At 52.0% G+C, this 12,585-nt stretch overlaps 7 non-coding genes across 7 annotated transcripts; all 7 read right to left on the bottom strand.

Moving 5' to 3' along the window:
• Positions 1–2,984: 2,984 nt before the first annotated feature.
• trnaf-gaa (transfer RNA phenylalanine (anticodon GAA)) lies at positions 2,985–3,057 on the bottom strand. Its single transcript has one exon. It is a non-coding gene; the product is annotated as a tRNA-Phe (tRNA).
• Positions 3,058–4,968: 1,911 nt separating this feature from the next.
• On the bottom strand, positions 4,969–5,041 carry trnaf-gaa (transfer RNA phenylalanine (anticodon GAA)). The gene has a single exon. It is a non-coding gene; the product is annotated as a tRNA-Phe (tRNA).
• Positions 5,042–7,430: 2,389 nt separating this feature from the next.
• Positions 7,431–7,504, bottom strand: trnai-aau (transfer RNA isoleucine (anticodon AAU)). Its single transcript has one exon. It is a non-coding gene; the product is annotated as a tRNA-Ile (tRNA).
• Positions 7,505–8,223: 719 nt separating this feature from the next.
• Positions 8,224–8,295, bottom strand: trnad-guc (transfer RNA aspartic acid (anticodon GUC)). The gene has a single exon. It is a non-coding gene; the product is annotated as a tRNA-Asp (tRNA).
• A 643-nt stretch (positions 8,296–8,938) lies between these two features.
• trnaf-gaa (transfer RNA phenylalanine (anticodon GAA)) lies at positions 8,939–9,011 on the bottom strand. Its single transcript has one exon. It is a non-coding gene; the product is annotated as a tRNA-Phe (tRNA).
• Positions 9,012–9,415: 404 nt separating this feature from the next.
• Positions 9,416–9,489, bottom strand: trnai-aau (transfer RNA isoleucine (anticodon AAU)). The gene has a single exon. It is a non-coding gene; the product is annotated as a tRNA-Ile (tRNA).
• A 1,911-nt stretch (positions 9,490–11,400) lies between these two features.
• Positions 11,401–11,474, bottom strand: trnai-aau (transfer RNA isoleucine (anticodon AAU)). The gene has a single exon. It is a non-coding gene; the product is annotated as a tRNA-Ile (tRNA).
• Positions 11,475–12,585: the final 1,111 nt, after the last annotated feature.

Raw genomic sequence — 12,585 nt, 5'->3', positions numbered from 1 at the left:
TCTGTGGGTTTCACGGGGGTAATATTAGAAGAATATTACAATTAATTTCTCTTACTCACCACCAGTAAGATATTTTCGTGATGAGGCGTGAACTAGCAGTCAGGAGAGACGCCCGTCACACTCCCGCGGTACTTTCCCTTTCTCTGTGGGTTTTCCCTTGCCTTGGGTCCGACCAATTTCGGAGAGCGTCCTCAGTGCGAACGGGAATCCTCTCCCTGCTGCTGTCCGTCGCTCATCCTGTTCGTGACGCCAAATTGTGGTGGAAGTTGAGAAACAACACAACCCTGTCTTGTGTTGCAGTGAGTAATAACTTTATTCGAGCAACAGAATATAGTCGCTTCCTAACAAGTAAGCATGGCTTTCTTATATACATGGAAATGAGGAAGTTGAAACGGTCACAGACAATTTCAGTTCCTGTCGACAGTGTCTGGTACACCAAAATATCAACTCCCACATTGTTGTGCAACAGACTTCATATTTAAATTCTGCACTTATGACCCCTGCAAGTGTACATACACATATTAGGAACACTCAGACTTATTCTACCATATAAGGGCATAAACTTGAGCAACCTACAAATCAAAGTGTAACTACTCCTAACTTAAGCTTAATGATGACTCACAGAGTACATGTGTTCTATACATGTGCCATGGTATTGCATACTGCATAGGAGAGAAACAGCGTAACTTGATTACAATACATTGAATTACACTTGCATACTACTAGATTAAGAATCACACACAAAATAATAAGGTTTCCCGTAACACTCCTTAGCAAGTAGATGCGTTACTTCTCCTTCTTACTTCAAGATGCTTGTTGGAAGGAAAAGCAGGTTTCACTGAGATGTGACCCCTGATCACTGGATTCAAACGGCACGGTCCTAACTATGACACTACGGAACCTTCTCGCCTGCGTTGTTCTCGAGAGTTCCCCTGAAATAAGGACATCTGATGCCGCCCAGCAACTTGACAGCGGCGGCCAGAAAAAGCACGTCGCAGGCGTTCTGCCGAAACCCAGGATCGAACCAGGGACCTTTAGATCTTCAGTCTAACGCTCTCCCAACTGAGCTATTTCTGCACGGTGGGCAGCGAGCCCAGTCCTGCCTGTGCTGTGCAACCTCAGTCAAGTTATCGTGCTAACAGCCAGTATGCGGCGACAAATGAATGCTAGTTTCTACGGAGATAAGGTGCATGGGGATCTTTTCCTAGGCTGGTGTTGCCTTGGCATGGAGACACGACCGTCAGAGGTATCCGCAAAGGGGAGTTTGTCCCCATAGGACAAGAGCACTTTCCATCAGGCACGAGTTAGCGGCTATCGATGGCCTCAGTCAGAAACGTGTGCTCTTGTAGCGTCCTTCACAGTGCCGATCGGGAGCAAAGTTACTCTCCTCCTAGCTTGGACTTCATGTCCAGCAATCCCAATGGCCTGCACTTGGTAGACCAAGCCCATTGCTGGTAAACAGTGCAAAAGCAGATGTGGCCAGTATGGGGATTGAACCCGCAACCTTGGCGTTATTAGCACCACGCTCTAACCCACTGAGCTAACCGGCCCTGCCGGTGCCCTCGCCCCTCCGGCCGTGGATGACGAAGGTCACGTCCGGCACTGCCTTAGGCCTTACCCAGAAAGTGCCTGTGTGGGGATGTCTGCAGGGGCACTGGAGCATGCCCCTGAGCTTCAACACTCCTTCCAGTGAGGACGATACTTTGAATTTCTCAAATGGATTGAGATCTGTCATTTAATTGCCACATTCCTGACAAAGCTCACATTGGCCACAGCTGTTGGGGTAAATTTCTAATGCACTAATCGAGAAACCACCATGGACAAAGGACAGATTGATCCCATCCCTTTTGGTTAGGAGCGTTTCCTAAAGGCAGCAGAATCACCCCTGTGGCATGTTGTCGTCCGGTTTTGAACCATGGACCTCTTTGGAGTAAGGCAAAGATGATGAACACTACCATGCATAGACCACAAGCAGTGCTGGAAAGAGTCTGTGTTCTGCATTCTCAACGACAAGATTTTGCGGAGAGTTTCCTTTCAAATTCAGCCAGCGTACCTGCAGATACATTTGTCAGCTGGTGCTTTCGCAGCCTTGGTGGAATAGAGCTGAGCGAAGCTGCCGTCCAAGCAGCCGACCCACATTTCATTCCCAGCCAGTATGTGAGCTTTCGCGCACCCGGCTCATGCAAGCAGTCACGCTTGCCAGAAGCCAGCGGTGCATCGTCCTCCTTTCAGAAAGAAGAGGTTGCATGGGCAGCAAAAGCAACAGGCCCTCTCCGTCGGGGAATCGAACCCCGGTCTTCCGTGTGACAGGCAGAGATACTATCCACTATACTAACGAGGAACGCATGAGGGGGTGGGGGAATACTGCGAACCTTTACATGTCTGAGTACAGCTGAGGTAGCAGTTTTGTGGGAACGTTGGAATTCCATCAAAGTGATCAGTTCAGCCGTCTGGGAAAAGATACCGTGTATTGGTCTCTAAAACTTGTCCAGCATGCGCCGTTGTCTATTTCCAGCTGAGAGGAGCGAAGGGGATGCGGCCCCTTCGGCATAGAGATCCTTGACGGGAGGACAACTTGTCCCACTGACCCACTCGGCAGGACTCACCAGTCACTGAAGGGTATTCCCCTGTACCATGGAGCGGTTTCCACATCACACGGAGACGCAACAGATCAGGATGCCCTCCACCATGCTTCTGTAGGAGCAGAGTTTTTGGAGAAGGTGCATGCATGTCAATCTTCTACAGGCTCCTTAGCAAGTAGATGCGTTACTTCACCTTCTTACTTCAAGATGCTTGTTGGAAGGAAAGGCAGGTTTCACTGAGATGTGACCCCTGATCCCTGGATTCAAACGGCACGGTCCTAACTATGACACTACGGAACCTTCTCGCCTGCGTTGTTCTCAAGAGTTCCCCTGAAATAAGGACATCTGATGCCGCCCAGCAACTTGACAGCGGCAGCCAGAAAAAGCATGTCGCAGGCGCTCTGCCGAAACCCGGGATCGAACCAGGGACCTTTAGATCTTCAGTCTAACGCTCTCCCAACTGAGCTATTTCTGCACAGTGGGCAGCGAGCCCAGTCCTGCCTGTGCTGTGCAACCTCAGTCAAGTTATCGTGCTAACAGCCAGTATGCGGCGACAAATGAATGCTAGTTTCTACGGAGATAAGGTGCATGGGGATCTTTTCCTAGGCTGGTGTTGCCTTGGCATGGAGACACGACCGTCAGAGGTATCCGCAAAGGGGAGTTTGTCCCCATAGGACGAGAGCACTTTCCATCAGGCACGAGTTAGCGGCTATCGATGGCCTCAGTCAGAAACGTGCGCTCTTGTAGCTTCCTTCACAGTGCCGAACGGGAGCAAAGTTACTCTCCTCCTAGCTTGGACTTCATGTCCAGCAATCCCAATGGCCTGCACTTAGTAGACCAAGCCCATTGCTGGTAAACAGTGCGGTGCAAAAGCAAATGTGGCCAGCACGGGGATCTAACCCGCGACCTTGGCGTTATTATCACCACGCTCTAACCAACTGAGCTAACCGGCCTGCCGGTGCCCTCGCCCCTCCGGCCGTGGATGACGAAGGTCACGTCCGGCACTGCCTGAGGCCTTACCCAGAAAGTGCCTGTGTGGGGATGTCTGCAGGGGCACTGGAGCATGCCCCTGAGCTTCAACACTCCTTCCAGTGAGGACGATACTTTGAATTTCTCAAATGGATTGAGATCTGTCATTTAATTGCCACATTCCTGACAAAGCTCACATTGGCCACAGCTGTTGGGGTAAATTTCTAATGCACTAATCGAGAAACCACCATAAACAAAGGACAGATTGATCCCATCCCTTTTGGTTAGGAGCGTTTCCTAAAGGCAGCAGAAACACCCCTGTGGCATGTTGTCGTCCGGCTTTGAACCATGGACCTCTTTGGAGTAAGGCAAAGATGATGAACACTACCATGCATAGACCACAAGCAGTGCTGGAAAGAGTCTGTGTTCTGCATTCTCAACGACAAGATTTTGCGGAGAGTTTCCTTTCAAATTCAGCCAGCGTACCTGCAGATACATTTGTCAGCTGGTGCTTTTGCAGCCTTGGTGGAATAGAGCTGAGCGAAGCTGCCGTCCAAGCAGCCGACCCACATTTCATTCCCAGCCAGTATGTGAGCTTTCGCGCACCCGGCTCATGCAAGCAGTCACGCTTGCCAGAAGCCAGCGGTGCATCGTCCTCCTTTCAGAAAGAAGAGGTTGCATGGGCAGCAAAAGCAACAGGCCCTCCCCGTCGGGGAATCGAACCCCGGTCTTCCGCGTGACAGGCGTAGATACTGTCCACTATACTAACGAGGAACGCATGAGGCAGTGGAGGAATACTGCAAACCTTTACATGTTTGAGTACAGCTGAGGTAGCAGTTTTGTCGGAACGTTGGAATTCCGTCAAGGTGATCAGTTCAGCCGTCTGGGAAAAGATACCGTGTATTGGTCTCTAAAACTTGTCCAGCATGCGCCGTTGCCTATTTCCAGCTGAGAGGAGCGAAGGGGATGCGGCCCCTTCGGCATAGAGATCCTTGACGGGAGGACAACTTGTCCCACTGACCCACTCGGCAGGACTCACCAGTCACTGAAGGGTATTCCCCTGTACCATGGAGCGGTTTCCACATCACACGGAGACGCAACAGATCAGGATGCCCCCCACCATGCTTCTGTAGGAGCAGAGTTTTTGGAGAAGGTGCATGCATGTCAATCTTCTACAGGCTCCTTAGCAAGTAGATGCGTTACTTCACCTTCTTACTTCAAGATGCTTGTTGGAAGGAAAAGCAGGTTTCACTGAGATGTGACCCCTGATCACTGGATTCAAACGGCATGGTCCTAACTATGACACTACGGAACCTTCTCGCCTGCGTTGTTCTCAAGAGTTCCCCTGAAATAAGGACATCTGATGCCGCCCAGCAACTTGACTGCGGCGGCCAGAAAAAGCACATCGCAGGCGTTCTGCCGAAACCCGGGATCGAACCAGGGACTTTTAGATCTTCAGTCTAACGCTCTCCCAACTGAGCTATTTCGGCACAGCGGGCAGTGAGCCCAGTCCTGCCTGTGCTGTGCAACCTCAGTCAAGTTATCGTGCTAACAGCCATTATGCGGCGACAAATGAATGCTAGTTTCTACGGAGATAAGGTGCATGGGGATCTTTTCCTAGGCTGGTGTTGCCTTGGCATGGAGACACGACCGTCAGAGGTATCTGCAAAGGGGAGTTTGTCCCCATAGGACGAGAGCACTTTCCATCAGGCACGAGTTAGCGGCTATCGATGGCCTCAGTCAGAAACGTGCGCTCTTGTAGCGTCCTTCACAGTGCCGATCGGGAGCAAAGTTACTCTCCTCCTAGCTTGGACTTCATGTCCAGCAATCCCAATGGCCTGCACTTGGTAGACCAAGCCCATTGCTGGTAAACAGTGCGGTGCAAAAGCAGATGTGGCCAGTACAGGGATCGAACCAGCGACCTTGGCGTTATTAGCACCACGCTCTAACCAACTGAGCTAACCTGTCCGGCCGGTGCCCTTGCCCCTCCGGCCGTGGATGACGAAGGTCACGTCCGGCACTGCCTGAGGCCTTACCCAGAAAGTGCCTGTGTGGGGATGTCTGCAGGGGCACTGGAGCATGCCCCTGAGCTTCAACACTCCTTCCAGTGAGGACGATACTTTGAATTTCTCAAATGGATTGAGATCTGTCATTTAATTGCCACATTCCTGACAAAGCTCACATTGGCCACAGCTGTTGGGGTAAACTTCCAATGCACTAATCGAGAAACCACCATAGACAAAGGACAGATTGATCCCATCCCTTTTGGTTAGGAGCGTTTCCTAAAGGCAGCAGAAACACCCCTGTGGCATGTTGTCGTCCGGCTTTGAACCATGGACCTCTTTGGAGTAAGGCAAAGATGATGAACACTACCATGCATAGACCACAAGCAGTGCTGGAAAGAGTCTGTGTTCTGCATTCTCAACGACAAGATTTTGCGGAGAGTTTCCTTTCAAATTCAGCCAGCGTACCTGCAGATACATTTGTCAGCTGGTGCTTTCGCAGCCTTGGTGGAATAGAGCTGAGCGAAGCTGCCGTCCAAGCAGCCGACCCACATTTCATTCCCAGCCAGTATGTGAGCTTTCGCGCACCCGGCTCATGCAAGCAGTCACGCTTGCCAGAAGCCAGCGGTGCATCGTCCTCCTTTCAGAAAGCAGAGGTTGCATGGGCAGCAAAAGCAACAGGCCCTCCCCGTCGGATAATCGAACCCCGGTCTTCCGCGTGACAGGCGGAGATTCTGTCCACTATACTAACGAGGAACGCATGAGGCGGTGGGGGAATACTGCAAACCTTTACATGTCTGAGTACAGCTGAGGTAGCAGTTTTGTCGGAACGTTGGAATTCCGTCAAGGTGATCAGTTCAGCCGTCTGGGAAAAGATACCGTGTATTGGTCTCTAAAACTTGTCCAGCATGCGCCGTTGCCTATTTCCAGCTGAGAGGAGCGAAGGGGATGCGGCCCCTTCGGCATAGAGATCCTTGACGGGAGGATAACTTGTCCCACTGACCCACTAGGCAGGACTCACCAGTCACTGAAGGGTATTCCCCTGTACAATGGAGCGGTTTCCACATCACACGGAGACGCAACAGATCAGGATGCCCTCCACCATGCTTCTGTAGGAGCAGAGTTTTTGGAGAAGGTGCATGCATGTCAATCTTCTACAGGCTCCTTAGCAAGTAGATGCGTTACTTCTCCTTCTTACTTCAAGATGCTTGTTGGAAGGAAAAGCAGGTTTCACTGAGATGTGACCCCTGATCACTGGATTCAAACGGCACGGTCCTAACTATGACACTACGGAACCTTCTCGCCTGCGTTGTTCTCGAGAGTTCCCCTGAAATAAGGACATCTGATGCCGCCCAGCAACTTGACAGCGGCGGCCAGAAAAAGCACGTCGCAGGCGTTCTGCCGAAACCCATGATCGAACCAGGGACCTTTAGATCTTCAGTCTAACGCTCTCCCAACTGAGCTATTTCTGCACAGTTGGCAGCGAGCCCAGTCCTGCCTGTGCTGTGCAACCTCAGTCAAGTTATCGTGCTAACAGCCAGTATGCGGCGACAAATGAATGCTAGTTTCTACGGAGATAAGGTGCATGGGGATCTTTTCCTAGGCTGGTGTTGCCTTGGCATGGAGACACGACCGTCAGAGGTATCCGCAAAGGGGAGTTTGTCCCCATAGGACGAGAGCACTTTCCATCAGGCACGAGTTAGCGGCTATCGATGGCCTCAGTCAGAAACGTGCGCTCTTGTAGCGTCCTTCACAGTGCCGATCGGGAGCAAAGTTACTCTCCTCCTAGCTTGGACTTCATGTCCAGCAATCCCAATGGCCTGCACTTGGTAGACCAAGCCCATTGCTGGTAAACAGTGCGGTGCAAAAGCAGATGTGGCCAGTACGGGGATCGAACCCGCGACCTTGGCGTTATTAGCACCACGCTCTAACCAACTGAGCTAACCGGCCCGGCCGGTGCCCTCGCCCCTCCGGCCGTGGATGACGAAGGTCACGTCCGGCACTGCCTTAGGCCTTACCCAGAAAGTGCCTGTGTGGGGATGTCTGCAGGGGCACTGGAGCATGCCCCTGAGCTTCAACACTCCTTCCAGTGAGGACAATACTTTGAATTTCTCAAATGGATTGAGATCTGTCATTTAATTGCCACATTCCTGACAAAGCTCACATTGGCCACAGCTGTTGGGGTAAACTTCCAATGCACTAATCGAGAAACCACCATAGACAAAGGACAGATTGATCCCATCCCTTTTGGTTAGGAGCGTTTCCTAAAGGCAGCAGAAACACCCCTGTGGCATGTTGTCGTCCGGCTTTGAACCATGGACCTCTTTGGAGTAAGGCAAAGATGATGAACACTACCATGCATAGACCACAAGCAGTGCTGGAAAGAGTCTGTGTTCTGCATTCTCAACGACAAGATTTTGCAGAGAGTTTCCTTTCAAATTCAGCCAGCGTACCTGCAGATACATTTGTCAGCTGGTGCTTTCGCAGCCTTGGTGGAATAGAGCTGAGCGAAGCTGCCGTCCAAGCAGCCGACCCACATTTCATTCCCAGCCAGTATGTGAGCTTTCGCGCACCCGGCTCATGCAAGCAGTCACGCTTGCCAGAAGCCAGCGGTGCATCGTCCTCCTTTCAGAAAGCAGAGGTTGCATGGGCAGCAAAAGCAACAGGCCCTCCCCGTCGGGGAATCGAACCCCGGTCTTCCGCGTGACAGGCGGAGATACTGTCCACTATACTAACGAGGAACGCATGAGGCGGCGGGGGAATACTGCAAACCTTTACATGTCTGAGTACAGCTGAGGTAGCAGTTTTGTCGGAACGTTGGAATTCCGTCAAGGTGATCAGTTCAGCCGTCTGGGAAAAGATACCGTGTATTGGTCTCTAAAACTTGTCCAGCATGCGCCGTTGCCTATTTCCAGCTGAGAGGAGAGAAGGGGATGCGGCCCCTTCGGCATAGAGATCCTTGACGGGAGGACAACTTGTCCCACTGACCCACTCGGCAGGACTCACCAGTCACTGAAGGGTATTCCCCTGTACCATGGAGCGGTTTCCACATCACACGGAGACGCAACAGATCAGGATGCCCTCCACCATGCTTCTGTAGGAGCAGAGTTTTTGGAGAAGGTGCATGCATGTCAATCTTCTACAGGCTCCTTAGCAAGTAGATGCGTTACTTCACCTTCTTACTTCAAGATGCTTGTTGGAAGGAAAGGCAGGTTTCACTGAGATGTGACCCCTGATCGCTGGATTCAAACGGCACGGTCCTAACTATGACACTACGGAACCTTCTCGCCTGCGTTGTTCTCAAGAGTTCCCCTGAAATAAGGACATCTGATGCCGCCCAGCAACTTGACAGCGGCGGCCAGAAAAAGCATGTCGCAGGCGTTCTGCCGAAACCCGGGATCGAACCAGGGAACTTTAGATCTTCAGTCTAACGCTCTCCCAACTGAGCTATTTCGGCACAGCGGGCAGCTAGCCCAGTCCTGCCTGTGCTGTGCAACCTCAGTCAAGTTATCGTGCTAACAGCCAGTATGCGGCGACAAATGAATGCTAGTTTCTACGGAGATAAGGTGCATGGGGATCTTTTCCTAGGCTGGTGTTGCCTTGGCATGGAGACACGACCGTCAGAGGTATCCGCAAAGGGGAGTTTGTCCCCATAGGACGAGAGCACTTTCCATCAGGCACGAGTTAGCGGCCATCGATGGCCTCAGTCAGAAACGTGCGCTCTTGTAGCGTCCTTCACAGTGCCGATCGGGAGCAAAGTTACTCTCCTCCTAGCTTGGACTTCATGTCCAGCAATCCCAATGGCCTGCACTTGGTAGACCAAGCCCATTGCTGGTAAACAGTGCGGTGCAAAAGCAGATGTGGCCAGTACGGGGATCGAACCCGCGACCTTGGCGTTATTAGCACCACGCTCTAACCAACTGAGCTAACCGGCCCGGCCGGTGCCCTCGCCCCTCCGGCCGAGGATGACGAAGGTCACGTCCGGCACTGCCTTAGGCCTTACCCAGAAAGTGCCTGTGTGGGGATGTCTGCAGGGGCACTGGAGCATGCCCCTGAGCTTCAACACTCCTTCCAGTGAGGACGATACTTTGAATTTCTCAAATGGATTGAGATCTGTCATTTAATTGCCACATTCCTGACAAAGCTGACATTGGCCACAGCTGTTGGGGTAAACTTCCAATGCACTAATCGAGAAACCACCATAGACAAAGGACAGATTGATCCCATCCCTTTTGGTTAGGAGCGTTTCCTAAAGGCAGCAGAAACACCCCTGTGGCATGTTGTCGTCCAGCTTTGAACCATGGACCTCTTTGGAGTAAGGCAAAGATGATGAACACTACCATGCATAGACCACAAGCAGTGCTGGAAAGAGTCTGTGTTCTGCATTCTCAATGACAAGATTTTGCGGAGAGTTTCCTTTCAAATTCAGCCAGCGTACCTGCAGATACATTTGTCAGCTGGTGCTTTCGCAGCCTTGGTGGAATAGAGCTGAGCGAAGCTGCCGTCCAAGCAGCCGACCCACATTTCATTCCCAGCCAGTATGTGAGCTTTCGCGCACCCGGCTCATGCAAGCAGTCACGCTTGCCAGAAGCCAGCGGTGCATCGTCCTCCTTTCAGAAAGCAGAGGTTGCATGGGCAGCAAAAGCAACAGGCCCTCCCCGTCGGGGAATCGAACCCCGGTCTTCCGCGTGACAGGCGGAGATACTGTCCACTATACTAACAAGGAACGCATGAGGCGGCGGGGGAATACTGCAAACCTTTACATGTCTGAGTACAGCTGAGGTAGCAGTTTTGTCGGAACGTTGGAATTCCGTCAAGGTGATCAGTTCAGCCGTCTGGGAAAAGATACCGTGTATTGGTCTCTAAAACTTGTCCAGCATGCGCCGTTGCCTATTTCCAGCTGAGAGGAGAGAAGGGGATGCGGCCCCTTCGGCATAGAGATCCTTGACGGGAGGACAACTTGTCCCACTGACCCACTCGGCAGGACTCACCAGTCACTGAAGGGTATTCCCCTGTACCATGGAGCGGTTTCCACATCACACGGAGACGCAACAGATCAGGATGCCCTCCACCATGCTTCTGTAGGAGCAGAGTTTTTGGAGAAGGTGCATGCATGTCAATCTTCTACAGGCTCCTTAGCAAGTAGATGCGTTACTTCACCTTCTTACTTCAAGATGCTTGTTGGAAGGAAAGGCAGGTTTCACTGAGATGTGACCCCTGATCGCTGGATTCAAACGGCACGGTCCTAACTATGACACTACGGAACCTTCTCGCCTGCGTTGTTCTCAAGAGTTCCCCTGAAATAAGGACATCTGATGCCGCCCAGCAACTTCACAGCGGCGGCCAGAAAAAGCATGTCGCAGGCGTTCTGCCGAAACCCAGGATCGAACCAGGGACCTTTAGATCTTCAGTCTAACGCTTTCCCAACTGAGCTATTTCAGCACCTTGGGCGGCGAGCCCAGTCCTGCCTGTGCTGTGCAACCTCAGTCAAGTTATCGTGCTAACAGCCAGTATGCGGCGACAAATGAATGCTAGTTTCTACGGAGATAAGGTGCATGGGGATCTTTTCCTAGGCTGGTGTTGCCTTGGCATGGAGACACGACCGTCAGAGGTATCCGCAAAGGGGAGTTTGTCCCCATAGGACGAGAGCACTTTCCATCAGGCATGAGTTAGCGGCTATCGATGGCCTCAGTCAGAAACGTGCGCTCTTGTAGCGTCCTTCACAGTGCCAATCAGGAGCAAAGTTACTCTCCTCCTAGCTTGGACTTCATGTCCAGCAATCCCAATGGCCTGCACTTGGTAGACCAAGCCCATTGCTGGTAAACAGTGCGGTGCAAAAGCAGATGTGGCCAGTACGGGGATCGAACCCGCGACCTTGGCGTTATTAGCACCACGCTCTAACCAACTGAGCTAAACGGCCCGGCCGGTGCCCTCGCCCCTCCGGCCGTGGATGACGAAGGTCATGTCCGGCACTGCCTTAGGCCTTACCCAGAAAGTGCCTGTGTGGGGATGTCTGCAGGGGCACTGGAGCATGCCCCTGAGCTTCAACACTCCTTCCAGTGAGGACGATACTTTGAATTTCTCAAATGGATTGAGATCTGTCATTTAATTGCCACATTCCTGACAAAGCTGACATTGGCCACAGCTGTTGGGGTAAACTTCCAATGCACTAATCGAGAAACCACCATAGACAAAGGACAGATTGATCCCATCCCTTTTGGTTAGGAGCGTTTCCTAAAGGCAGCAGAAACACCCCTGTGGCATGTTGTCGTCCGGCTTTGAACCATGGACCTCTTTGGAGTAAGGCAAAGATGATGAACACTACCATGCATAGACCACAAGCAGTGCTGGAAAGAGTCTGTGTTCTGCATTCTCAACGACAAGATTTTGCGGAGAGTTTCCTTTCAAATTCAGCCAGCGTACCTGCAGATACATTTGTCAGCTGGTGCTTTCGCAGCCTTGGTGGAATAGAGCTGAGCGAAGCTGCCGTCCAAGCAGCCGACCCACATTTCATTCCCAGCCAGTATGTGAGCTTTCACGCACCCGGCTCATGCAAGCAGTCACGCTTGCCAGAAGCCAGCGGTGCATCGTCCTCCTTTCAGAAAGCAGAGGTTGCATGGGCAGCAAAAGCGGCAGGCCCTCCCCGTCGGGGAATCGAACCCCGGTCTTCCGCGTGACAGGCGGAGATACTGTCCACTATACTATCGAGGAACGCATGAGGCGGTGGGGGAATACTGCAAACCTTTACATGTCTGAGTACAGCTGAGGTAGCAGTTTTGTCGGAACGTTGGAATTCCGTCAAGGTGATCAGTTCAGCAGTCTGGGAAAAGATACCGTGTATTGGTCTCTAAAACTTGTCCAGCATGCGCCGTTGCCTATTTCCAGCTGAGAGGAGCGAAGGGGATGCGGCCCCTTCGGCATAGAGATCCTTGACGGGAGGACAACTTGTCCCACTGACCCACTCGGCAGGACTCACCAGTCACTGAAGGGTATTCCCCTGTACCATGGAGTGGTTTCCACATCACACGGAG

Source organism: Salminus brasiliensis, chromosome 22 (assembly GCF_030463535.1).
Source record: "Salminus brasiliensis chromosome 22, fSalBra1.hap2, whole genome shotgun sequence".
Lineage (NCBI taxonomy): Eukaryota > Metazoa > Chordata > Actinopteri > Characiformes > Bryconidae > Salminus > Salminus brasiliensis.
Note: the sequence above shows the minus strand (reverse complement) of the source record. Positions and strands in the feature narration are given on the sequence as shown.